Source organism: Nycticebus coucang, chromosome 7 (genome assembly GCF_027406575.1).
Source record: "Nycticebus coucang isolate mNycCou1 chromosome 7, mNycCou1.pri, whole genome shotgun sequence".
NCBI classification, from domain to species: domain Eukaryota; kingdom Metazoa; phylum Chordata; class Mammalia; order Primates; family Lorisidae; genus Nycticebus; species Nycticebus coucang.
The window spans coordinates 115,967,135-115,992,200 of record NC_069786.1 but is presented as its reverse complement, the minus strand read 5'-3'; the positions used below and the strand labels follow the sequence as shown (position 1 = coordinate 115,992,200).

Genomic DNA, 25,066 nt, shown 5'->3' with positions numbered 1-25,066 from the left:
TCTGTCTCAAAAAATAAATAAATAAAAGAAGAAAAGAAAAGAAAAGAAAATTCACATAAAGCACAGTGCCTAGCCCGTGATAAACATTTGTACATGATAGATACCACTCTCATTCTTATTGGCACCAAATGATCTGCTCTCCCCCATACTCTTTCACAAGCTGTGATGAAAGGGAAAAAGTACAAGGAGTAGGCAACAATTATTCTACCACAAAATTTCAACTAGGACAAGCAATGCTCTTTTATAAAAGATGTAACTGTCTTGCTATTTAGGAGTTTTTGTGAAATCTACTATATTATCAGTAACTAGACTTTTTTTTTTTACTCTTTTTTTTGTGGTTTTTGGCTGGGGCTGGGTTTGAACCTGCCACCTCCGGCATATGGGACTGGCGCCTTACTCACTGAGCCACAAGCGCTGCCCTAGACTTTTTTTTTTTTTTGAGACAGAGTCTCACTTTGTCACCCTGGATAGAGTACCACAGCATCACAGCTCACAACAACCTCAAACTCTTGGGCTCTAGCGATCCTCTTGTCTCAATCTCCCAAAATAGCTGAGACTACAGGCATCTACCACAATTCCCAGCTATTTTTTAGAGACAAGGTCTCATCTTTGCTCAGGATGGTCTCTAACTCCTGAGCTCAAGTAATCCACTCATTCTGGGCCTCCTAGAATGCTAGGATTACACGTGTGAGCCACCGTGCCTGGCCTAGTAACTAGATTTTTTTACTTGCAGGTATGACTTGGCACTAAAAAGCAATCTAAACGTGCTCTGGAACACTCTAGAAGAAAGAATGTGGTAAGCAAAACCTCTTCCTATTCCCTTGCTTCTGGATATGACAGTTTTTATAACTAGATGGTTGGGATTTCTGAGAATACTGATGAAAAGAGTTAAAAAAGTGACTGTTACTCAGCTAGTGCCTTGATCATGGTTTTTAAAAATCATCAGTTAATAAAAGGAGCCAAAGTGCCTTGAAAAATGTCTGATTCTGACTTGGCGCGTGTAGCTCAAGCGGCTAAGGCACAAGCCACATACATCAGAGCTGGCGGGTTTGAATCCAGCCCTGTCTGCCAAACAACAATGATAACTACAACCAAAAAATAGCCAGGCACTGTGGCGGGCGCCTGTAGTTCCAGCTACTTGGGAGGCCAAGGCAAGAGAATCGCTTAAAGCCCAGGAGTTGGAAGTTGCTGTGAGCTGTGACACCATTCCACCAGGGCGACAGATTGAGGCTCTGTCTAAAAAAGAAAGAAAAGAAAAATGTCTGATTCCAAGAGCTGAAGCAGGGAAAGCAGGAGATGGGTCTGGAATACCTTGTGTTGTCAAAAAGTAAAGAAGTGCTCAAAATTTGAAAGGGACATGTCAAAAGATCATAGGAACTGCCAACATATTTAATAGCAAAACATTAATTTTTTTTCTCTAAGACTGGGAACAAGGATGTCCATACTCTTCCCATTTCTTTTTTGACAGAGTCTTGCTGTCATGTCCTATTGCCTGGGCTAGAGTACAGTGGCATTATCAAAGCTCACTGCAACTACAAACTTGCAGGGCTCAAGGGATCCTCCTGCTTCTGCTTCCCGAGTAGCTGAGACTATTGGCACGCATTACCAGATCTGGCTAATTTTTTCTATTTTTTTGTAGAGATGAAGTCTCACTCTTGCTCAGGTTGGTCTCAAACTTCTGGCCTCAAGCAATCCTCCTGCCTCACCTCCCAGAGTGCTAGGATTACAGTTATAAGCCATATGCCAAGCTACTTTCCCCACTTCTGTTAGACTCTACACTAGAAATACTAACCAGTGAAACATAAGAAAAAGAAATGAAAGATCTACAGTTCTGAACCACCATAAAAAAATCAGGATGGCAGGTTCAAACCCAGCCCTGGCCAAACTGCCAAAAAAAAAGAATCAAAGATCAGGCGGCACCCGTAGCTCAGTGGCTAGGGCGCCAGCCACATACACAGAGGCTGGCAGGCTCGAACCCAGCCTGAGCCAGCTAAAACAACAATGACAACTGTAACAACAACAACGAAATAGCTGGGCGTTGTGGTAGGCGCCTGTAGTCCCATCTGTGTACATCTTTCTCTATAATTTTAATTTCTTTCTTTTTTTTTTTTTAGAGACAGAGTCTCACTTTGTCACCCTCGGTAGAGTCTCATGGAGTCACATAGCTCACAGCAACCTCCAGCTCCTGGGCTTAGGCGATTCTCTTGCCTCAGCCTCCCAAGTAGCTGGGACTACAGGCACCCACCACAACGCCCGGCTAATTTTTGTTGTAGTTTGGCTGGGGCCAAGTTTGAACCCGCCACCCTCAGTATATGGGGGCCGGAGCCCTACTCACTGAGCCACAGGGGCCGCCCTTAATTTCTAAACTATATAAATTACCTAGTCAAAAAACAAATTTAGGTTGTTGGGCACAGTGGCCCATGCCTGTAATTCCAGCACTTTGGGAGGCTGAGGCAGGAGGATTGTATCAATCCAGGAGTATGAGGTTGCAGTTAGCTGTAATAACATCACTACACTCTAGCCTTGGCAACAGAGTAAGACTGTCTCAAAAATAAATAAATAAAATTTTATTTTTTATTTTTAAATTTGAAGCAGAGTCTCACTATGTTGCCCTTGATAGAGTACTATGGTGCCATAGCTCACAGCAACCTTCAACTCTTGGGCTTAAGTGATTCTCTTGCCTCAGCTTCCTAAGTAGCTGGGACTACAAGTGCCAGCCACAATGCTCGGCTATTTTTTGTTGCAGTTGTTTAGCTGGCCCAGGCCAGGTTCGAACCCACCACCCTTGGTGCATGTAGCTAGCTCCATAACCACTGTGTTACAGGTGCTGAGCCTAAAATTATATTTTAAAATGAAAATTTGATTTATGCATTTCTTTGCTATTTTTTTTTTCTAATTTTCTAACTTTCTTTTCCAGAATAAAATCTCTTTGACAACAGGGACTTCTTTTTTTCCTTTTTTGTGACAGTCTCATTTTGTTGTCCCAGGCCAAAGCTTGCCTTGGTTATAGACCAGCTCATAGCAACCTCAAACCCCTGCCTTCAAGCAATCCTCCTGCCTCAGCCTGCCAAGCGGTTGGGATTACAGGCACCTGCCACAACAGCCAGCCAACTTTTTTCCATTTTTAGTAGAGACAGGGTCTCACTCTTGCTCAGGCTGGTCTGGAACTCCTGAGCTCAAGGGATCTTCATGCCTAACCTCCCAGAGTGCTAGGATTATAGGCTTGATCCACTGCTGCTGAGAACAAGAACCTTTTCACACAGTGTACACTCAGCCCCAGAACTGTAATTGAAACGCATTAAAAATTTGCTGAGTAAGTTGGGCGGCGCTTGTAGCTCAGTGAGTAGGACGCTGGCTGCATATACTGAGGGTGGTGGTTTTGAACCCTGCCCCGGCCAAACGGCAAGAAAAAAATAGCCTGGTGTTGTGGCAGGCACCTATAGTCCCAGCTACTCGGGAAGCTGAGGCAAGAGAATCGCCTATGCCCAAGAGCTAGAGGTTGCTGTGAGCTGTGATGTTACAGCACTCTAGCAAGAGCGACAAATAAATAATAATTTGCTGAATAAGTAAATGCATCTACAACAGCTATGACCAGGGGTTCTCAACAACCCACAGGAACTGTATTAAAGGGCCACAGCATTAGGAAGGTTGAGAACCACTGAGCTAAAGAAAAAGCAAACTTTCTCCTACTCTCTTACACTTACAACACCAACACAAAATACTTCTCCTCCGGTCAACAAAATGTGTAGGGGAGGTCACACATGAAGGAATTCTCCAGAGGCCACCAGCTGGGTATTCTATAATTCAATTCAGTTCTGACATAGTGTCAGATCCCACAAGACTGCTCCTACTTCAGATGCCCATCACAAGCCCCAGGTTGTGACCTGTGCTTCTGACTGATTTGCTGCAAAATCAGGGTTGCTACAACTCCCTTTTCAGGTTCAATTAATCTTCTAGAGTGGCCCACAGATCTCAGGGAAACATTATACTTAGATTTACCCATTTATTATGAGGGATATTACAAAGAATGCAGATGAATAGCCAGATGGATGAGACAGAGCAAGGCATATGGGAAGGAGCTCAAAGCTTCTGTTTTCCCCAGCAGTGCCACCCTCTAGGTACATCTAAGTATTCGGCATTCCAATTTTCCAAACCTGTCCTCTGTGATTTTATGGATTTTATTAAGTAGGTAAAAGACTGATTAAATCACTGGCCATTGGTGATCAGCTCAACCTTTGGCTCCACTCCCCTTCCCAGAGGTTGGGAGGTGGGACTGAAAGATCCAACCCACTAATCAAGTGGTTAGTTCCCCTGGAAACCAGCTCCCCATCAGGAGGCTAACCAGGAGCCTCCCCAACCCCAACAACTGCCATCTCATTAGCATACAAAAAGACGCTTATCACTTAGAAGTTCTAAGAGTTTTAGAAGCTAGGTGCTAAGAACCAGGGGCAGAGACCAAATATATACCATATTTTGCCATGTATAATGCAGTCCTATATATAATGCATACCCATGTTTTTGGTCCAAACTTTCAGGAAAAAAAATCTTTTTAATTTTTTAATTCAAATTTGTTTATATTTATATACTTGTTTTTCTATTATAAAGGAATTTTAGCATTTTTTTTTTTTTTGTTTGGTTTTTGGCCAGGGCTAGGTTTGAACCTGCCACCTCCGGCATATGGGACCGGCTCCCTACTCCTTGAGCCACAGGTGCCGCCCGAATTTTAGCATTTTTTTAAAAATATTATGGTACAAGAAACTTTATGTGAAATAATTACAAAACATAAGAAAAAAGAGCAGTACAAGACGGCTGGGCGAGGTGGCTCACACTTATAATCCTAGGACTCTGGGTGGCTTAGGCAGGTGGATTGCTTGAGCTCAGTTGAGACCAACCTGAGAAAGAGGGAGACCAAGTCTCTAAATAAAATAAAAAAATAGCCAGACTTTGTGGCAGGTGCCTGTAGTCCCAGGCACTTGGGAGGCTGAGGTAACAGAATTGCTTGAGCCCGGAGTTTGAGGTTGCTGTGAGCTAGGCTGGTGCCATGCCATTCTACCTGGGGCCACAAAGTGAGACTCTTATCCCATTTAAAAAAAAAAAAAAAAGTAGGCTGGGAACCAATAGCTCAGTGAATGGGGTGCTGGCCACATACACAAAGGCTGGTGGGTTCGAACCTGGCCGGGCCTGCTAAACAACAATGACAACTGCAACCAAAAAGTGGCCGGGCGTTGTGGCAGGCGCCTGTAGTCCTGGCTACTCTGGAGGCTCAGGCAAAAGAATCGCATAAGCCCAAGACTTTGAGGTTGCTGTGGGCTGTGGCACCACGGCACTCGACCAAGGGTGACACAGTGAGATTCTGTCTCAAAAAAAAGTAACAAATTTATGATATTTATGTATCCCAGAAGGCCAAGAGCTATTCATCACTTTCAATATCAGAAGTATTATCTTCTTCAGTTTCTACATTACAGTTGTCTTCTGAAGAGCCACTTTCCTCATCCTGGTAAATTTCATCATCCTTGGTTCCGCTGAAGCCTCATTTTAAAAAATAATTTCACAACCACATACAAAAAGATACTTATCATTTAAGAGTTCTAAGAGTGTTAGAAGCTGTGTGCTGTTCCTTAACAGGATCTTATCACAAACCTTGGTGATGAATGCTTTATTGACTCTGCCTGGAGGTGTTAAATCATTAGGAGCTGACTGTATCCACAATGTCCACTCTTTCTTCATTAGGGTCTTAAAGGACTTGTTTATTAACAAGTCAAGAGGTTGGCTGGTTAGCTCACAGCAAGTTGGAGGTTTCCTCAGTACTGCCTTCTGCCTTGCCATCAGAAGAAGCTTTCCTTCCTATTGCCTCCACAGTCTGATGACAATCTCTGTGGAGGAAGTCCAAAGTGTCTCTTGGCAGCTCTACTGCCATGCTCTTTAGCATATTTAATAAGTGTTAGCTTGTGATATACAGGGCAGGGCCTGTGGCTCAGTGAGTAGGGCACTGGTCCCATATACCGAGGGTGGTGGGTTCAAACGCAGCCCAGGCCAAACTGCAACAAAAAATAGCTGGGCATTGTGGCGGGTACCTGTAGTCCCAGCTACTTGGGAGGCTGAGGCAAGAGAATCGCCTAAGCCAGGAGTTGGAGGTTGCTGTGAGCTGTGATGCGACAGCACTCTACCGAGGGCAACAAAGTGAGACTCTTAAAAAAAAAAGCTTGTGATATACAAAAACCATTTCAACATTTTCCAAGGTATTTCCCAATAATTCTTTTAAAAATCTCACCTAAAGTGTACAAAGATTATGTCACTCTTTGTTGGCTGAAATTGCTTTCACTGCAAGTTCAACAAAACTGATTACCACATTCCATGCATAATGTGCATCCTTATTTTTTCCTCAAAATTTTGGCAAAAATAGGCACACTATACATGGCAAGATACAGTATTTATTAATTATATCACAATATCACAGCAGCAAAGCCAGAAGTTGGGTTCTGCCTATTCCACAAGCTGTCCCCTCAAGCCACCACCTCCTTGTTGCTACTTCCTTACTTGGTGCACAAACTCTGCCACAGTTACACCCAACTCTTTCAGTTGTGCCTATTCCTCCTCTGGAGGCCAACTCCAAAATCCTCCACAGTCCCTCTTCCCCCACATCAAACCAATCTGCTCTCACAAGTACAACTATTATCTGTGGAACAGTCATTGTGCAGACTTGATCTCTCTCACACTTCATGTCTACACCACCAACGGCCTGTTCTATCATCCCTAATGCATGTCCCACCACTTCAATCCAGCTTGTGAAATTATAATAGCTTTCCACTCCTGACCCTCCAATTTCTTTCTTTCTCCAAACTATATAAAAGACAACTTCAGTCATTTTTGCCTTCTTCCTTTTTTCCCAAAGCCAAACCAGTCTTGAAACTTAAGAGAATCTTTCTTCTTAGCATTCTTCCTCCTTTATTATTTGGACTACCATTCCAGATCTGGACTTACCGAATAGCATCCAGACCAAAGCCCGTGTCTCTAGGGTGTGTCCTTCCTAATTCCATCCTGCAGGTAACCCCCAGATTAACTTTACTCAAATATTGCTTGATCAGGTCAGAATCCCTTTTCAAATATTGCCCATGAGTACTCATTAGACATCCTGGTGGCCCACCAACCACCTTCATCAGAATAACCCGGGGACCAGATTCCTAAAACTCACCTTCGGAGATGATTCAGTTGGTGTGAAGTAGGGCTAGCAATCTGCATTTTTAAAAAACATTCCAGACGACTGTTATGTAAGTTAATAAATCCAGATTTCTCAGCATGAGACCAAAGACCCCCCTCCCATGGTCTGCCTCTTTTTTTTTTTTTTTTTTTCCCTCAAGGCTATTTCCAGTTCCTCCAACTTTGAACTCTTCTGTAGGAACTGTGCTGGTCTTACATTAAACTTCTGAAGTAAACCTTTTATTTTATTTTATTTTTTCTTGTAGAGACAGAGTCTCACTGTACCGCCCTCGGGTAGAGTGCTGTGGAGTCACGCAGCTCACAGCAACCTCTAACTCCTGGGCTTATGCGATTCTCTTGCCTCAGCCTCCCGAGCAGCTGGGACTACAGGCGCCCGCCAGAATGCCCGGCTATTTTTTTGTTGCAGTTTGGCCGGGGCTGGGTTTGAACCCGCCACCCTCGGCATATGGGGCCGGCGCCCAACTCACTGAGCCACAGGCGCCGCCGCCTGAAGTAAACCTTTTAAATGTCTGTCTGCGGGACTTTACTCTGCTAAGCCTCTTCCTTCTGAATTCCTTATCATATTTTATTTACCTTTTCTTTTCTTTTTTGTTCCGAGATAGAGTCTTGCTTTGTGGCCCTCAGTAGAGTGCCTCTAGCATCATAGCTCACGGCAACCTCAAACTCTTCGCTCTTTGGCTCAAGCAATCCCCTTGCCTCAGCCTCCAGAGTAGCTGGGACTACAGGCCCCTGCCACAACACTCAGCTATTTTTATTATTATTATTTTTTTTTTTGTAGAGACAGAGTTTCACTTTATTGCCCTCGGTAGAGTGCCGTGGCATCACACAGCTCACAGCAACCTCCAACTCCTGGGCTTAGGTGATTCTCCTGCCTCAGCCTCCCGAGTAGCTGGGACTACAGGCGCCCGCCACAGCGCCCAGCTATTTTTTTGTTGCAGTTTGGCCGGGGGTGGGTTTGAACCCGCCACCCTCGGCATATGGGGCCGGCACCCTGCTCACTGAGCCACAGGCGCCGCCCACTCAGCTATTTTTAGAGATGGGCTCTTGCTCTTGCTCAGGCTGGTCTCAAACTCATGAGCCCAAGCAATCTACCCATCTCAGCCTCCCAGAGTGCTAGGATTACAGGTATGAGTCACAGCACCCAGCCCATCTATTTACCTTTTCCAGATCTACCTCAAATCCTACTCTCTCCATAAGCACCTGCTATGTATTTCTCTCATTTGATACTTTGCCAAGGGTATCTCATACCACTGGTTCCCTCTCCACATGGATACGCCCCATAAGCTCCATAATGGTTTTTATGGGAAATCCCTGCATACCTGTAACAGACAAATGTAAAGCCATTCTGACAGAAAGGAGGTGGGAAAAGCCCTGGCCCAGTTTACCTTCCTCTTTTGCCCAAGTTTCTTCCCTAACAACTTCGTGGGGTACTAAGATTTCCTAGAACAAATTTTTTTAGAATAATTGACTTGAGGATGATAGATATGTTTGATGTAAATTATACTTCCACAGAATTGTTAAAAATAAAACAAAAAAACTGAATAAAGGGATAAGAGTAAATGGTAAGGAATTGCAGACTTGGACAGATAAACAAAATAGCCTTAAACATGCCTTTCTTGCCTGTAGTCCCAGCTACTTGGGAGGCTGAGGCAGGAGAATCGCTTAAGCCCAGGAGCTGGAGGTTGCTGTGAGCTGTGTGAGGCCACGGCACTCTACCGAGGGCCATAAAGTGAGACTCTGTTTCTACAAAAAAACAAACAAGAAAAAAAAAACATGCCTTTCTTTCCATTGGCATGGCTGGCTCAGCCAAGCCTTTAACCCTCCTTATCAAGTGTGGGATGTCCCTGGCTCCAGATCCTCCCCCTTCTAAAGCACCTAGTCCAGGAATGTGAACATCCTACTTTGTCATCTTTGTACAGCATTCTGAAACTGCCTATCAAGTTCTGTCCTCTAGTCTTTAAGGGATAGACCTGCCTCAAGTTTCCTTCTTATGTGAGGATGAGTGATTAGTAGCCTACGTTAGAGAATCTATTGCTTTTGTCTCAACCACTAAGTCTCCAGGGGCCAGTCCCGGACAAACTTGGACAGGTATCTATTTCTAGAGAAAGCAACTATTCATTACCCACTGATTAAATCACTCTCCTGTATTATAATAAGGAAGTGTAGCTCTTGAGATCTGCAGTTTCCTTTTCTTCCTCCATCTAGCCATTTCCCTTGGTCCCCAGGGGAACTCAGAATATCAGAAATTGTTCGGTCTACAATCCACAAGATCTCTGATGAGATCCTCAATTGCTCAATGGTTGTATTAGAAGACACTGACTTGCCAGGAACCAAACCAAAAGGGAAGAGTGTAGGAATCAGATTCATTGCCTCTTATGAGATAAATCCCAAGCTGTATCTCCCTAAAGAAAGCTGGAGGAGCAATCAACTTTTTTTTGGAGGGGGCACAGAGTCTCACTCTGTTGTCCAGATAGAGTGCTGTGGTGGTCATCACAGCTCACAGCAACCTCAAACTCCAGGGTTCAAGCAATTCTCCTGCCTCAACTCCCCAAGTAGCGAGGACTACAGGCACCTGCCACAATACCTGGCTAATTTTTCTATTTTTGGTAGAGACAAAGTCTCACTCTTGCTCAGGCATGAGCCACTGCACCAGGCTGAGCAATCAACTTCTTCTTTTTTTTTTTTTTTTTTTAGAGACAGAGTCTCACTGTACCACCCTTGGTAGAGTGCCGTGGCGTCACACGGCTCACAGCAACCTCTAACTCTTGGGCTTACGCGATTCTCTTGCCTCAGCCTCCCGAGTAGCTGGGACTACAGGCGCCCGCCACAACGCCCGGCTATTTTTTTTTTGGCCGGGGCCGGGTTTGAACCCGCCACCCTCAGCATATGGGGCCGGCGCCCTACTCACTGAGCCACAGGCGCCGCCCAGCAATCAACTTCTTAAAGGCCTACTGAGAGAGGAAAGTCTTCAGCTCTAGTGAGAAGGATCAGTACACAAGTTAAGATCAGTGAAGTCACAGGCAGCTCTTGCAGAACACAACAAATTGAGTAAGCAAACCTGAGGAAAAGATACAGGTTACAGCAGCTAGAGCTGAGGGAGGCAAATCTACAAATTACTGCAAAGTGAAACAGTTAAAGTCTTTATATAATTGGGTGACTACTTCTCCTGAAACTTTCACCTTATCAGCTTCAAAAGGGAACCTCTTTCCCTTTTCTCAGGTGAGCTCTAGAGCAGTAGTCTGCAGACCCTGAAGGGACCCTGAGACCCTTTGGGGGGTTCTCCTAGGTGAAAACTATGGTCCAGGCATGGTGGCTCATGTCTGTAATCCTAGTAAATTGGGAAGCCAAGGAAGGAGAATTGCTTCAGGCCAGGAGGTTATGATCACCCCGAACAAGAGCAAAATCCATCTCTACTAAAAATAGAAAAATTAGGAGCGATGGGTTCAAGCCCCAGACAAAAACTGCAAAAAGAAAGAAAAGAAGAAAAATTACGCAGGGCACAGTGGCTCACAACTGTAATCCTAGCACTCTGGGAGGCTGAGGCGAGTGGATTGCCTGAGCTCAGGAGTTGGAGATCAGTGTGAGAAAGAGCAAGACCTAATCTCTAAAAACAGCAGGGCATTGTGGCAAGCCCCTGTAGTCCCAGCTACTAGGGGGCTGAGGCAAGAGGATCACTTGAGCCTAAGAGTTAGAGGTTGCTGTGACCTACAACACCATGGCACTCTAGCAAGGTTGACAAAGGGAGACTCTGTCTCAAAAAAAAAAGTTGTATTAAATCTCAGTCCTTTAGTATGCATCTTAATATTCTGTGTGATTAAATGAGAAATACATACATAAAACATGTTGCATACAGAAGATGGTTGTCTAACTACAGCACGTATGTGACTGAAAGAATGAATGACACATAAGTGATAGTTATTCAGACATTGGTATTTGGCAAAGCTTCCAGAAAATGAAACAAAGTGATCCTGTTACTTCAAGGAAAATAATGACAGTATTTGTTGCCAGGGATAAAATGTGAACTTTCAAGAGAAAATTAGGATTTTGAAAGAGGAGGAAAGGGGAATCATGGCAGCTATGGTTTGCACTGTTGTAGGGAGAAAAAAGTTGACAAGCTTGGTAACAGCTTCTGTTTCACGCATCCTGACTCTTACTCAGTGCCGTGGAACAGAGGTTGTTCACAGTACAAACAGGTAACCAGCAATGAGGACATGCCTATTGCGATGGAAAATCTTTATAAGGAGCCTCTTAAGAAATGTATTTTGTGTGGAAAACGTGTATATTATAAGAATGTACAGTTTTTGTCCCAGTTTATTTCTCCATTTACTGGATGCATTTATGGAAGGCACATAACAGGTCTTTGTGGGAAGAAACAGAAAGAAATCACAAAAGCGATTAAAAGAGCTCAAAAATGAGGTTTATGCCAGTTACATATAAGGATCCTGCGTATCTCAAAGACCCTAGAGTTTGCAACATCAAGTATTGGGAATAAGTGACATGTTACCACCAATAAACTTACTTTACAGTAAAAAAAAAAAAAAAGGGAAATTAGAATTTTGGCAAAACTAAATCTGCCACCATGAGCTTGACAGCTTCCCAATACTTAACTCTTTTTGGAAGAGATTGTGATAATATATAGATGATTTTTTGATATTGTAAATAAACTGTGGCACTGTGGAAGACCTGCATAACTCAACGCAGCAGTATTTTCCAAATACAATCATGTGCTGCATAAAGACATTTCACTCAATGACAGATAGACCATACATACCGGTGATTTTCAACTGGGATGCCATGGCACACTGGTTATGCTGTGAGAGGATCTCAGATGTGCCGCAAAAAATTTTAAAGATCATTAATTGAGGCTCGGCGCCCGTAGCTCAGTGAGTACAGTGCCAGCCACATACACCGAAAGTGGCGGATTTGAGCCTGGCCCCAGCCTGCTAAACGACAACAGCAACCAAAAAAAAAAAAAAAAAAAAAATGGCCAGGTGTTGTGGCGGGTGCCTGTAGTCCCAACTACTTGGAAAGCTGAGGCAAGAGAATCACTGGAGTCCAAGAGTTTGAGGTTGCTGTGAGCTGTGACGCCATGGCATTCTACCAAAGGCAACACAGTGAGACTGTCTCAAAAAAAAAAAAAAAGATCAAAATCAACATAATGTAAGTGTGCCACGAGATAAAAAAGGTTGAAAAACACCAATATATAGATAGGATGGTGGTCCCATATAAAATACTACCATATTTTTATTGTACCTTTTCTATGTTTAAATATGTTTAGATACACAAACACTTACCATTGTGTTATAATTGCCTATAGTATTCAGTACAATAACATGCTATACAGATTTAGTAGATCAGGAGCATTAGACTAGACGAGTGTTTGTCAACCTTTTTTATCTTAAGGCACACTTGAACCTACAGTTAAACTTCTGCAAAGCTCTTAAATTATGTTGATTAAAAAAAAAGAATATACTTACTGTGCTTTGAACTTCTTTTAAAAATAATTTCATTAATGATCTTTAAAATTTTTCACAGCAAACCTAAGATCCTTTCATGGCACACTGGTTTCAAATCACTGACTTAGGTTAAAAATGTTATGCTAGGCTCGGCACCTGTAGCTCAGTGGTTAGCGTGCCAGTCACATACACCGGAGCTGGCAGGTTGGAACTCAGCCCAGGCCTGCCAAACAACAATGACAACTCCTACAACAACAACAAAAAAAAACCAGCTGAGCATTGTGGCGGGCGCCTGTAGTCACAGCTACTTGGGAGGCTGAGGCAAGAGAATCACTTAAACCCAAGAGTTTGAGGTTGCTGTGAGCTGTGACACCACAGCACGCTATCAAGGGTGACATAGTAAGACTCTGTCTCAAAAAAACAAAAAAGTTATGTTAGTAATTGGCTTATTATTTTTTTTTTTTTTGAGACAGAATCTCACTTTGTCACCCTTGGTAGAGTGCCACCGTGTCACAGCTCACAGCAACTCTTGGGCTCAAGAGATCCTCTTGCCTCAGTTTTTCTATTTTTTTTTTTTAGTAGCGACAGGGTCTTGCTTTTGCTCAGGCCGGTCTCGAGCTCATGAGCTCAAGCTATCTGCCTGCCTCGGTCTCCAGAGTGCTAGGATTACAGGCATGAGCCACTGCACATGGCCTGGCTTATTATTTCTATTATTAGTTTTTAATATGATAAATATTGATATATATAGCCTACATTTAAAAAACATTAAGTGGGCTGGGTGCGGTGGTTCTAGCCTACAATCCCAGCACTATGGGAGGCCAAAGCCGGTGGATTGCCTAAGCTCACAGGTTCAAGACCAACCTGAGCAAGAATGAGACTCCCACCTCTAAAAATATTCAGCCATGGGCGGTACCTGTAGCTCAATGGGTAGGGCACTGGCCACATACACCAAGGCTGGCGGGGTGGAACCCGACCCAGGTCTACTAAAACAACAATGACAAGTGCGACAACAACAAAAATAGCTGGGTGTTGTGGTGGGCACCTGTAAGTCCCAGCTACTTGGGAGGCTGAGGCAAGAAAATCACTTAAGCCCAAGAGTTTGAGGTTGCTGTGAGCTGTGATGCGACAGCACTCTACTGAGGGTGAAACAGTGAGACTCTGTTTCAAAATAAATAAATAAACAAATAAAAATAGCTGGGCATTGTGGTGGGTGCCTGTAGTCCCAGCTACTTGAGAGGCTGAGGCAAGAGAATTGCTTGAGCCTAAGAGTTTAAGGTTGCTGTGAGCTATGATGCCATAGCACTCTACCAAGGGTGACAAAATGAATCTCTGTCTCAAAGAAAAAACAACAATTTAAGATCTCAAAGAGCTTTTTTTTTTTTGTAGAGACAGAGTCTCACTTTATCGCCCTCAGTAGAATGCCGTCGCGTCAGCAGCCTCCCACTCCTGGGCTTGGGCAATTCTCTTGCCTCAGCCTCCTGAGTAGCTGGGACTACAGGCATCCGCCACAACGCCTCGCTACTTTTTGTTGCATTTTGGCCGGGGCCAGATTCAAACCTGCCACCTTCGGTATAGGGGGCCAACGCCCTACCCACTGAGCCGCAGGCACCACCCTCAAAGACCTTTTTGACATACATAAAAGAGTCCTGAGTCCAAAGAGTATGGTAACTGCTGGTCTAGAGAAGCACTGCCTGTCCAGGATATCCACAAGGGCTCTGAAGGGCAAGGTCCTTTGTATTTCAAGGCCTAAGAGAAACAGCACTCTCAGTATTTATTCCCATTTCTGCCAGAAAAAAGGGTGAGAAATTCAGGGCATTAAAGAAAAACCTTTTCTCTGTATATCAATGACAGCCCAAAGCTCCTGATCTCAGGCTAAAATCCAGGGAGACTATGATAGACAATCCCTAGGTGATAGAGAAGATCTAGTAGAAAAGATAAACCCAACTCCAGAAGATAAGTATCAGCTAGACTCTGAAATTAAGGCTTCATTTAGATAGTTTTTCAGCAAGTGACAACTTTCCATCCACACAATCATTTTTGTATTTGGTTATGTCTTCTTTGTCTCCTTCCTTCTCTTTTTCCCCCTACCCACCATTTGAATGCTGGTGTTCCTCTGCATTCAGTCCTTTCTCTTTGCTTGTCACGTAGTAAACACTCAACTAGTAGTACCTGCAGTTCTCATTACACTTGAGCCATCTCTTCCATCCCACTTCAACCAACTCCCTACATTTTTAATTCATTCATCACTCAGACCGCTGTCATAATTTCCAGACCTACAGACCTAAAGAACGACCTCCTCGGTCTTTCTACCTGGATGTGCTGCTGCACAGCTACTATGTGGTCACTCAGGTCAGAAAACTGAGATCATGGCTCGGCACCCTTAGATCAGTGGTTAGGGCACTGGCCACACACACCGAAGCTGGCCTGGGCCTGCTAACCAATAATGACAACCACAACAAAAAAATAACCAGGCTTTGTGGCAGGTACCTGTGGCCCCAGCTACTTGGGAAGCTGAGGCAAGAGAATCACTAAAGCCCAAGAGTTTGAGGGTTTTTTTTATTTGTGAGCTGTGACATCATGGCACTCTACCGAGAGCTACATAGTGAGACTCTTGTTTTGAAAAAGAAAAAAAAAAGGAAGCCTGGGATCATTCTAAACTGTTCCTTGTCCCACTCTCCCAGGTCTACTCTGCCACCAGACTTTGTCAATTCTACCACCTTTAACACCTCTCTCCATTCCCACTACAGCAGTCATAAACTTCTTCATTTCTAGCCTGAACCTCTATAACAGTTTTCTCATTGGATCCCTGCCTCCAGTCTAAAATCCTTCCTATTCAACCCACACACTGACACTACAGTAATCTCTTTTTTTCTTTTTTCACTACAGTAATCTCAAACACAAATCTGATGTTATTTTCCTAATTATCTTTCTGTGGTTTTCCTGAAATATACTCAAATGATTTGACTACACAATCTCCAAAAGAATTTTCAAAACCATGCATTCTTTTTTTTGAGACAGAGTCTTACTATGTCGCCTGTCATAGACTGCCATGGCCTCACAGCTCACAGCAACCTCAAACTCCTGAGCTTAAGTAATTCTCTTGCCTCAGCCTCCCAAGCAGCTGGGACCACAGGCACCGGCCACAGTGCCCGGCTATTTTTCTGTGGTAGTTGTCCTTGTTGTTTGGCAGGCCTGGGCCAGGTTCGAACCCGCCAGCTCTGGTTTATGTGGCTGGTGACCTAGCTGTTGAACTATAGGTGCCGAGACCAAAACCATGTATTCTTTACACAAATTGAAGTTGACATCTAAAATTTTTCATCACAAAAAAAATTACAAAATAACAATTTTCGGGCGGTGCCTGTGGCTCAGTGGGTAGGACGCCACCCCCATATACCCAGGGTGGCGAGTTCAAACCCAGCCCGAACCAAACTGCAACAAAAAATAGCAGGGCATTGTAGCAGGTGCCTGTAGTCCCAGCTATTCGGGAGGCTGAGGCAAGAGAATCGCCTAAGCCCAAGAGTTGGAGGTTGCTGTGAGCTGTGGTGCCACAGCACTTTACTGAGGGCAACAAAGCAAGACTCTGTCTCTAAAAAAAAAAAAAAATTTTCATCACAGGTTTAAACAAGTTTATTTTTTTGTTGTTTTTTTTTGAGGCAGAGTCTTACTTTGTTGCCCTTGGTAGAGTGCCATGGCATCACAGCTCACAACTCTTGGGCTTAAGCGATTCCGTTGCCTCAGTCTCCCAAGTAGCTGGGACTACAGGCGCCTACCACAATGCCCAGCTATTTTTAGAGATGAGGATTCCCTCTGGCTTAGGCTGGTCTTGAACTCATGAGCTCAGGCAATCCACCCAACTCTGCCTCCAAGAGTGGTAGGATTACAGGCGTGAGCCACCTCGCCCAGCCAACAAGTTTATTTTTTAAGAGGAGGTACAAAATATTAAAGATATTGTAAAAAAGGAGTAAGTTAAAGATTACCTGTAAGTGGAATATTTTGTGAACTGATTTTATAAAAGACGTTTTAACTATCTTTTTTGTTTGTTTTTGAGACAGAGTCTCACTATGTCACCCACAGTAGAGTGCCATAGCGTCACAGCTCGCAGCAACCTCCAACTCTTAGGCTTAAGCAATTGTCTTGCCTCAGCCTCCCACATAGCTGGGACTACAGGCACCCACCACAACACACAGCTATTTTTTTGTTGTTATTGTAGTTGTCATTGTTGATGGCAGGCCTGGGCCAGGTTGGAACCCACCAGCCCCAATGCAAATGGCTGGCACCCTAGCTGCTGAGCTAAAGGCACCGAGCCCATTTTAACTATCTTAATGAATAACACACACACAAACTAAGTCTCTTAAGCATTTTTATGCAAGTTTTATTTAAAATAGCTTTAAAGGCTGGGCACAGAGGCTCATGCCTGTAATCCTAGAACTCTAAGAAGCCAAGGTGGGCTGATCTCTTGAGCTCAGGAATTCAAGACCAGCCTGAACAAAAGCAAGATTCCATCTCTAAAAAATAGCCGGGCAAGGGCAGCGCCTGTGACTCAGTGAATAGGGTGCCGGCCCCACATACCAAGGGTGGCAGGTTCAAATCGGGCCCAGGCCAAACTGCAACAACAACAAAAAATAGCCAGACCCATATAGCTATGGGTGGTGGGTGCCTACTAGTCACAGCTACTTGGGAGGCTAAGGCAAGATAATTGCTTAAGCCCAAGAATTTGAGTTTGCTGTGAGCTATGATGTCACAGCACTCAACTGGGGGCAAGAAAGTGAGACTCTTGTCTCAAAAAAAAAAAAAGAAAGAAAGAAAGAAAAAGAAAAGAAAAAATAGCTTTAAAAGCCTATATTCCCCAAAAAACATTCTAGTTGCATTTAATTGGTTTGGGTTTTTTTGTTTGTTTGCTTTTTTTGGAGACAGAGTTTCACTTTGTAGCCCTCAGTAGAGTGCCGTAGTGTCACAGCTCACAGCAACCTCCAGCTCTTGGGCACAGGCAATTCTCTTGCCTCAACCTCCCGAGTAGCTGGCACTACAGGCTCCTGCCACAACACCCAGCTATTTTTTGTTGCAGTTTGGCAGGGGTAGGGTTTGAATCCTCGACCCTTGCTATTCTACCCTCGTATACGACCCTCGCTATATGGGGCTGGCACCCTATTCACTGAGCCACAGGCACCGCACAGGGCAATTTTATTTTTATTTATTTATTTATTTTTTATTTTGGAGACAGAGCCTCAAGCTGCCGCCCTGGGTAGAATGCTGTGGTGTCATAGCTCACAGCAACCTCCAACTCCTGGGCTTAAGCGATTCTCCTGCCTCTGCCTCCCAAGTAGCTGGGACTACAGGTGCCCACCACAATACCTGGCTATTTTTTGGTTTCAGCTCATTGTCATTTGGCAGGCTGGGCTGGATTCAAACCCGCCAGCTCAGATGTATGTGGCTGGCACCTTAGCCTCTTGAGCCACAGGCGCTGAGCCAAGTAAGGGCAATTTTAGAAAAGAATTCATTTAGAAGCTGAAGAACAGAAATTTATTCACCTAAATCTATATGTGCAAGCATAATCCTTGAAAGTCTTGGTCTCTGATTTCCCTAGCTTGAAAACCACTGCTCTGGAGGGTACAGTTCTAACTCAGGAAAACATCTAAGGCCCTTTGTGATCAAATCCCTATTAATTTCCCTCTTCCTATTTGTCACTGAATGGTTCCCTCTGAACTCAGCTCAGGTCTGTCAAACTGTTTCCAGTTCCTTTTCAGGTTTTGCTGTATCTTTTTAAAGACCATATGTATCTGGAATGTCCTTCCACCTCTTTATTCCCAGGAAATACTTGACAATTTTCCAAGGCTTAGTTCAGTCCAGTCAATAAGTAGCTGGTAACCAGCTGGGCACCAAAGGAGTGCTTTTAATGCAAACAGAGTCTCAGTATGCTTCAAGAAATGCAAGAATGGGATGGAACACTGTCCTCAAGGGTCCTACAGAAGCAAGTTGATTGGCCAAATCACACGTGCTGAAATCAGGAGGTGCCTGTGGCTCAGTGGGTAGGGCACCGGCTCCATATACCAAGGATGGCAGGTTCGAACCCGGCCCTGGCCAAATTGCAACAAAAAAAATAGCCAGGCATTGTGGCCCAGCTACTCGGGAGACTGAGGCAAGAGAATCGCCTTAGTCCAGGAGTTGGAGGTTCCTGTGAGCTGTGACGCCACGGCAATCTACCGAGAGTGATAAAGTGAGACTGTCTCTAAAGGAAAAAAAAAAAGTGCTGAAATTAAGGAAGATGTGATTTGAAGTATTAGAGAAAGCAGCGATGATTCCATAAAGGAAGGATTAAAATACTTCCTAGATCCAAAATGAGAATGTGAAGACCAGGAGGAATAGGGATGTCATTCTTCAAGTCCAGGTTAACTAACTATCTCTCTTCCCTTCTATTGACACAGGGTTCTCCCACTGATGACTGGATAGGAACCCCCCATTTTCTAGGGAGAAGTGGACTCAGAAATCCACCTCATTACAGGCCCTGTTCCTAGGCACGTATTTATTTAAAGCACGTAAAAACCAGCCTGACCAGAGTTCTGCCTAAGGTGCTACTTCTGGAGCAGAGAACACATCCTAAATCAGAGGCTGCCCCTCCCAAAACAGAGAACACACCTAAGCTGGGACTACATTTCTACACAAGGACAGTTTTAAAATTAACTTATGCCCCCCAAACCCTTGCACCAAACAGTTGTGACTTTCCATCTTCTCAAGCCCGCCCCACCTCCACCCACAGGATAGAAAAGCTGTAGATAAACTCCTAAACAGAATGCCCAAATGGGCTACCTACTTGGGAACCCCCCCCTTTGGCTTGCCAAAGGCTCTGACTTTCTTTCTCCACTTATTTATCAATAAAATCTGTCCTTTTACTTATTTGCATGGTCAGTGGGTTCATTCTTAGAATCTCTGAGACCAAGAACCCAGCAGAAAGAGATTCCGCCTACACTAACAGAGCACACACAACAAATGCTTGTTTATTTGATGAAAAATTTCCCCTAGATTCCGTGAAAACATATTCGTTTGTATCCCCTTAATGCTTTCCATAGAACCCTGACACAAGAAATATCTGCTGATGTTTATCGAAAATCATTTAGAACAGGCCAGGCACGATGGCTTACGCCTGCAATCCTAGCACTCTGGGAGGCTGAGGTGGGAGGATCCTTTGAGCTCAGGAGCTGGAGATCAGCCTGAGCAAGGGCGAAACCCCCTCTCTTCCAAAAATAGAAAAATTAGCCCTGTGTCTATGGCAGATGTCCTGTATTCCCAACTACTCAGGAAGCTGATGAAGGAGGATCGCATGAGCCCAGGAGTTTTAGATTGCTGTTAGCTTGGCTGATGCCATGGCACTCTAGCTTGGGCAACATAGAGAGACTTTGTCTCAAACAAACAACAACAACAACAAAAAGATCGTTTAGTGATTAGTGAATGGATGAGTAAATGAACAGTTACATCCCACAAGATATAAGCTACTGTTCAGATATGTACAGTTTAGTAAAGTATTTATGGATACCGCGGGGGGGAGGGGCTAAAAAAGTAGGCATCCGTGTTAAATTCGGCTCTGAAGCCGGGGAGGGGCTTGGCCGCACACCCAGGCAACAATTTAAACCGCAGCACAGCTGGACAGAAGCATGGAGACCAGGGTGAAGGGATGCTGCAGGGCTCTGGCATCAAAAGGCGACGCCGACTAAGTTCACCATTCATGACCGAGGGGGAGAAGGGTTCCAAGAAGGCGCAAAGTCTCGGCGGGGTAGGAGACCACGACCCCAAGCCCGCCCCCGAGCTAAGGAGAAGTGGCGGGCCGGAAGCGGGGCTGGGGCGGGAGTGAACAGAGAGCTGAAGACCCGCGAAAAAGGATCAGAGCAGAGGGAGGGGCGAGAGCGTTGGGGTGGTGTCGCTACCCGGAGACCCACAGCCACACTCACCGTAGTGGGAACCCAGCTCAGCCTCGCTCGGCGCCGGCTCCGCGTTGCTTCTTCTCTCGGCCTGCTGGGCAAGCGGGCGGCCTTAAGCGCCCCTAGCAACCACGCACCGCCACGCGACCCGCGCACTCTGCCGCCGGCGCTGCTGCCTCCTGCCACGCACTGCGCGCGCCCCCAGCGGACAGACCAAGGACCTGAAAGGGAATAGCTGATGCGAGAGAGACAAGCGCGCGGAATCTCGGGTGTTGTAGGGCCTGGGAGGGCGGGGCGTCACTTGCCTCGCGCGCGCGCAGTCCCTTCATTGCGGTGGGACCGGCGAGCGGAATTCTGGGAGATGTAATCCCGCGGTTTAAACCCTGAAAGGTTCCATTCTGGGAATCTAAGGCTCTTTCTTTCTACCCTGATTTCACCTAACCCCCTTGGACTCTTTCTTTACCAGTGCCTCAGTTCCCTCTTCTGAAATCAAAGAGCCTAAAGCTCTATTAAAGAATATCCAGGCTGGGGCGGCGCCTGTGGCTCAGTCGGTAGGTAGCCAGCCCCATATACCCAGGGTGGCGGGTTCCAGCCCGCCCCGGCCAAACTGCAACAAAAATATAGCCGGGCGTTGTGGCGGGCGCCTGTGGTCCCGGCTACTCGGGAGGCTGAGGCAAGAGAATCGCCTAAGTCCAGGAGTTGGAGGTAGCTGTGAGCTGTGTGATGCCACGGCACTCTACCGAGGGTGAGACTTTGTCTCTACAAAAAAAAAAAATCCAGGCTGGTGGGGCGGTGCCTGTGGCTCAGTGGGTACGGCGCCGGCCCCATATACCGAGGGTGGTTCAAAAAAGAAAAGAATATTCAGGCTGGCTAGGCGCGCATAGTTCAGTGATTAGGGCGCCGCCCACATCCACCGAGGCTTGCGGGTTCGAACCCGGCCAGAGTGCTAAACAGCAATGACAACTGTAGCAAAAAAATATCCTGTAGTCCCAGCTACTTGGGAGGCTGAGGCAAGAGAATCGCATAAGCCCGAGTGTGAGGTTGCTGTGAGCTGTAACGCCATGGCATTCTACCAAGGGCAACATGGTGAGACTGTCTCAAAAAAAATCCAGTAAAAGTTTTGGGTTTGACTCCAGGAAAGGGGAGATTGCCCGATCCATTCTCCCTCCCTATTTCTGCCCCCAACCCCCGCTTCCCCTTTTCACCCCAATCCAACCAGCAGGGCAAAATCACAACTACTTGCTTTATGGGCTTCAAATGTGAACTTTAGGAAAGGCTGGCTCAATTCATGGTATCATTATTTCCCCAGGCAAGAGAGATCGTGCTCCTGTTTCAAATGTCCCTGGACCCAATGGATTTGGAAATCTAAAGGGAATTGGAGGGTAAAAGGATGTTTTCTAAACAATGGGCTACAGAAATAAAGGTGACAAAGATGAAAATCTGAACAAAAGAAAAAAACAATATGGACTACAGTAAGGATCTCAATAATTGACTGATGGATGTTGAAACAATTAAATAATAAATCTCAAATAGTTGCTGATGGATGCTGAAACAATTAATTGACTGATGGGGGGATTTTACCCTGGCAGGATGTATTGTCACCTACATGTACTAATCAATCTTAGATCACAAAACAGGACAGCTATGCATTGTCTCTTGATGTGATGCAATTTGAGTTACAACACAATATTTATGAAGAACAGTTTAAGAAGTAAAAAAGAAGTTTAAGTGAATTTAGTCAAGTTTTGGCTGCAACTTCCACTTAACTAGAAATATAGAGAAGAAAGCAGTCAGACGAATCCAGAATGTGGGCCAGTGTACAGCATGATGATCTCTTCTTCAACAATTCCAGGGTATAAAAATGGAGGAGATTTAAGGGACCATCAAATGCAATGAGCACATCTTGTTTGGATCCTGATTCAAACAAACTATAAAAAGCAATTCTTGAGGCTCCGCACCTGTAGCTCAGCAGCTAGGGGCCAACCTCACACACCTGAGCTGATGGATTCGCATCCAGCCGGGGCCAACTATAATCAAAAAATAGCTGGATGTTAGCCTGGCGTTGTGGCGGGCGCCTGTAGTCCCAGCTACTCGGGAGGCTGAGGCAAGAGAATTGCTTAAGCCCAGGAGTTGGCGGTTACTGTGAGCTGTGTGAGGCCACAGCACTCTACCGAGGGCCATAAAGTGAGACTCTGTCTCTATTAAAAAAAAAAAAATAGCTGGATGTTGTGGCAGGCACCTGTAGTCCCAGCTACTTGGGAGGCTGAGGCAAGAGAATTACTTAAGCCCAAGAGTTTAAGGTTGCTGTGAGCTGTGATGCCATGGCACTATACCAAGGGCGACGTGGTAAGACTCAAAAAAAAAAAAAAAAAGACGTTTATGAGACTATGGAAAAATCTGTATATGAACTGAGGACATTAAGAACATAAACAATGTTAAGAAATCACTATTAATTTTGTTAGCTATTATAGGGAGCTGAAGGGTGGCCCTTATAAAGATTTATCCATGTCCTAATTCCAGAAACCTGTAAATATTATAGGTTGAGGAAGTTCAAGAAATGCCCCCCCAAATTATGACAAGTTAGCATAGTGATTACTTTGAACTGAAGTCACTTGGGGAACAGTGGATGCAGACCAGAGTTTTCTCTGAGCTCCTCTTATCTGCCTAAAGATAGATCCTCCAAACTCAATTATCATGAATCCCCTTCTTGAGAATCTTATCAACCAAGGAAGAGTAACTCAGATCACAGGAGAGGAAATTGAAGGTTGACACCATACCCAGACAATGATCTATTTTCCTGAGGACTTCTTTTTTTTGGTTTTTGGCCGGAGCTAGGTTTGAACCTGCCACCTCCAGCATATGGGACCAGCGCCCTACTCCTTGAGCCACAGGTGCCGCCCCCACCTGAGGGCTGTTCTAAGGTAACTTTAATTTCATATATACACATATATGAAAGCCCAGGAGTTGGCGGTTACTGTGAGCTGTGTGAGGCCACAGCACTCTACCGAGGGCCATAAAGTGAGACTCTGTCTCTATTAAAAAAAAAAATAGGGTGGCGCCTGTGGCTCAACGGGTAGGGTGCCGGTCCCATATGCCGGAGGTGGCGGGTTCAAGCCCAGCCCTGGCCAAAAATAAAAAAAAAGAAAACATCGAAAAAAAAAAAAAAATAGCTGGATGTTGTGGCAGGCACCTGTAGTCCCAGCTTTATTTATTTATTTATTTATTTATCTATTTATTTATTTATTTATCTATTTTTGAGACAGGGTCTTGCTCTATCACCTACACTGGAGCACAGTGGCCCAATCATAGCTCACTGCAACCTCAGACTCCGGGCTCAAGCAATCCTCCTGTCTCAGCCACCCAGAGTGCTGGGATTACAACTGTGTATGAGCCACTGCACCTGACAGGCTTTTTGTCTGCTTAATAAGACCAGCTTTGGCTTAGTACCTGTTAGCTCAAGCGGCTAAGACGCCAGCCACATACACCAGAGCTGTTGGGGTTTTTTTGTTTTGTTTTTTTGTAGAGACAGAGTCTCACTGTAGCGCCCTCGGGTAGAGTGCCGTGGCGTCACACGGCTCACAGCAACCTCTAACTCCTGGGCTTAAGCGATTCTCTTGCCTCAGCCTCCCAAGCAGCTGGGACTACAGGCGCCCACCACAACATCCGGCTATTTTTTTTTTTTTTTGCTGCAGTTTGGCCGGGGCTGGGTTTGAACCCGCCACCCTCGACATATGGGGCCGGCGCCCTACTCGCTGAGCCACAGGCGCTGCCCCGAGCTGTTGGTTTTGAATCCAGCCCAGGCCTGCCAAACAACGACAGCTACAACCGAAAAATAGCCAGGCATTGTGGCCGGCTCCTGTAGTCCCAGCTACTTGGGAGTCTGAGGCAAGAGAATCGCTTAAGCCCAGGAGTTGGAGGTTGCTGTGAGCTGTGATGCCATGGCACTGTACCACGGCAACAGCTTGAGGCTCTGTCTCAAAAAAAAAAAAAAAGACCACCTTTATTCACCCTACAATGCCTCCCTTCACGCTCCCATAATGCCTCTACCCCTCCTCAGGAGCCTCAAGCCCCTATTCTTTTCTGTAGCTCAAAATGCTATACATAAACTTCAATCCCCTTACCCTTTGAGTCTCATTTTGTGGGACTCCTGTGTGTATGCACATAATTAAATATGAATTCGTCTTATGTCAAAGTAATTGGCAGTTTAGCCAAGGAACCTACAAGGGTGGAAGGAATCTTCCCACCCATTACCATTCCACTGGTTGCCTTCCCCATTTCAGCGTGTTAATTCCATCCTTCCATTTGTCAGTCCAAAAACTGTGGAATCATCCTTGACTAATTTCCTTAGTCACACCCCACATCTACTAAGTAAGAAATCCTATTTGCTCCATATTCAAAATCTGACTACTTCTTACCATTCCAATGGTACCACTGTAGTCCTTGTGCAGGATACTATCATCTCTTGCCTGGATTATTACAATA

General features: G+C 45.0%; 1 protein-coding gene and 1 pseudogene across 5 annotated transcripts in view; one reads left to right on the top strand and one right to left on the bottom strand.

Annotated features, from left to right (window-relative positions):
• TTLL4 (tubulin tyrosine ligase like 4) overlaps positions 1-20,914 on the bottom strand; it is a 45,287-nt gene extending 24,373 nt beyond the window's left edge. For 4 of the 5 annotated variants that reach the window (XM_053597970.1, XM_053597973.1, XM_053597974.1 and 1 more), the window contains exon 1: positions 20,615-20,902. The gene's annotated coding sequence lies outside the window, so the exon portion shown is untranslated. Of the gene's footprint in view, positions 1-20,614 lie in introns of all 5 variants that reach the window. The other variant, XM_053597972.1, reaches the window with a different exon arrangement.
• LOC128590650 (28S ribosomal protein S18c, mitochondrial-like) lies at positions 10,972-11,710 on the top strand (annotated as a pseudogene).
• Positions 20,915-25,066: the final 4,152 nt, after the last annotated feature.